The sequence below is a fragment of the Cucurbita pepo genome, chromosome LG08, assembly GCF_002806865.2.
Source record: "Cucurbita pepo subsp. pepo cultivar mu-cu-16 chromosome LG08, ASM280686v2, whole genome shotgun sequence".
In the NCBI taxonomy this organism is placed as follows: Eukaryota; Viridiplantae; Streptophyta; class Magnoliopsida; order Cucurbitales; family Cucurbitaceae; genus Cucurbita; species Cucurbita pepo.
The window spans coordinates 5,205,788-5,208,634 of NC_036645.1; positions in this window are offsets into that span (position 1 = coordinate 5,205,788).

Below are 2,847 nucleotides of genomic sequence, written 5' to 3' on the forward strand. Positions count from 1 at the left end.
GGCCTTAGAACGGGATTGTGGAATCCGGTGAGTGACTAAACTTGGGAGGGATTTTGTATACGTGAAAGAGAGTGCTTGTGAGAGGTTTTTNTCTTTTCCTTTTATCTTGAGCATGAGTTCCCCTTTAGGGCTGAAAATAATTAAGTTTTCCACATAAGATGTTCCTCATTGGTAGTCAATGACCCACTTGGACTGCTGACGTGGATTTAAAATTTCCATGTCATCCCCCATTTGTTTCCAAATTTGCTACTTCCACATGGTTTAGCATAAATGTCTGAAATTTTACCACATAACTCAATTAAATATACAATTAAGATCGATTTATGCAAAATCATATTTTTTTCATGTTGGACCGCAATAAACGATTTCATGCTCACTAAGTAGAATAAAGGAGGAATAAATGAGAAAATGGTGAATAAGAGTGCAATATTGACTACAAAAAGACTTGATATGACTCTCCATTTAGAGAGTTATGATCATGGAAATCTACAATAAATTCAAATGTACTAACAATCTCCTAAAATCTCCTAGAAGCCTAGTAGTTTGAATATTTGAATCATATCTCAACTACTTTAAATCATATCTTAATTTTGAATACTTTGAATCATATCTCAACACTCCCCCTTGATTCAAAGTTGCAGATGTCAAGTACAAAGCTTTTCTTTTGACAAGGCCTTCGTAAGTATGTCTACTTTAACTCGTGCAATGTCTGTCTCAGCTTGTATACCTTTGTTTCTTTGTCGTTCTCTATGAATTTCTCTGGCGGTGTTACATAAAACTCTTCTTGTAAATCTCCATCAAATTGATAAATAAGCCACCCTAATGGGCTGCATGTTCCATGTAAATCTCCATAGAACTTTTCGTTTGGCAAGTCAACCATATCCCATGTTCCATTTTTCTCAATGGACTGCATCTCTTCTACCATAGCTTTCTTTTGCTCTTCTTTTTCTGCTGCTTCTTCATAATTCATAGGGTCTGAAATAGTAAGAGCAAACTGACATGAGAAGAATTGCTTGGAGGTGTCTCATCTAAAGATTTATTCTTCCTTGGAGGTGTCTCATCTAAAAGTTATTCAAGAGAAGAATTGTTGTTCAGTGATGCCGAAGATGATGAATTTGCACACTTTGTGTTGCAGTGGATGCACTGGGAGATGCACTGGAGTTGACCCTTGTCTCTTCATTTGGGGAAACTTCAACTGTAATCTCTTTTGTATCACTATCAAAGAGTTTTATCTTACCATGACTGGTTTTGACTTTCACTGTGTCTTTTTCCTCAACTTGCATCTCTTTTTTATTTTCAAGTTGCACCTTGATTCTTTGCGTCTCATCAAGCTCTTGGAATAAAGATTTGATGTCTGTCATATGGTTCGAGCATCCGCTATCAACAAACCATAAGTCATCTTCTTTTGCATTAATATCAGTACACGCCATAAAAAGCTTTTCTTCTTCTTCTTCATTTTCTGCTGCAAAATTCATTTGTTGATATTTATACCAACAATCAGATTTTGTGTGCCCATACCTTCTGTAATGGTAAAATTGTACCACATTCCTTATATTGCTTTGCTCATTGAACTGTCTTTGTCCATCATTTATCCATCTACCCCTGTTATCACGACCACTATGGAAGCTGCGAAATTCTCCTCTTCCATGACTTCTACTTGCTAAACAAACATTTTCTTTTTCGTTGCCTTCGTTGTTGGCTGTCTCCTTCACTTGTAGTGCCTTTTCTATATTTTCTCTTTCGTTGCCTTCATTGTTGGCTGTCTCCTTCACTTGTAATGTCTTTTCTGTTGGATTTCAATAATCAGCCAGGGAAATCCTTTCTTTTCGGTGAGAGGAAATAGTCGACGGGAGGTTGTTGGAAGAAAAATAAAATGCGTAACATAACAAACAGAGAGAATGGCTGAAAATTTGACTGCGCTCAAAATTAGGGTGATTTATATTCTAAACAGATTTTCTATTTAAATATAAATTATCCTAAAAATGGCTGGAGAGTGGCCAACTGAATCTGTGCCACTCCCTACACAATTGCCGTCTAAAACTTTGGTGATCCATTCGACGTGTTTGTCAAATGGTCAAACGGAGGTATTCTGAAATCGTGTGAATCAATAAGGAAAAACTGAAAAACTCAGGTTTTATCTAACAAGTACTGCCATGATGTAGGGAGAATGGCGAGTGGTTAGCCTCGGTTAGGATCTCTACCTTCAGATCTTCTTCATTTGGCACACACAACCGCCAACGGTACAAGAGCCCTCCATCAGCTGTCAACGAAAACTCCTTTATATGATTGACATCTATCAAACGCCTTTTTCTAACCAAATCTGGATCACCATGTTGTCTATCAATAAGACGTTGCCTCAAGGTCAGTTGTACCGTTAATTGGGCCAATTGAGCTGCGACCTCCCCCACGGCCACTGTTACACTGGTGCGTTCCAAATCCTGCTGGATAGCTTTTTGTGTGGTGATTAGAGCAGACATGTGTGCTAATTTTTGGCTGAACGCATCAGCTACCACGTTTGCCTTTCTCGGGTGATAGAGTATCTCCACGTCATAGTCTTTAACCAACTCCAACCACCGGTGTTGTCTCATATTTAACTTCTTCTAAGTGAAGAAGTATTTAAGGCTCTTGTTGTCAGTGAAAATTTGGGTCCTTTCTCCATAAAGGTAATGTCTCCAAATCTTCAGTGCAAATACCACTGCTGTGAGTTCTAGGTTGTGGGTGGGATAGTTTCGCTTGTATTCTTTTAGTTGACGCGAAGCATAGGTGATAACCTTCCCATGTTGCATGAGGACATACCCTAACCCCTTTTTTGAAGCATCACTGTATACTACAAAACCTCCATCTCCT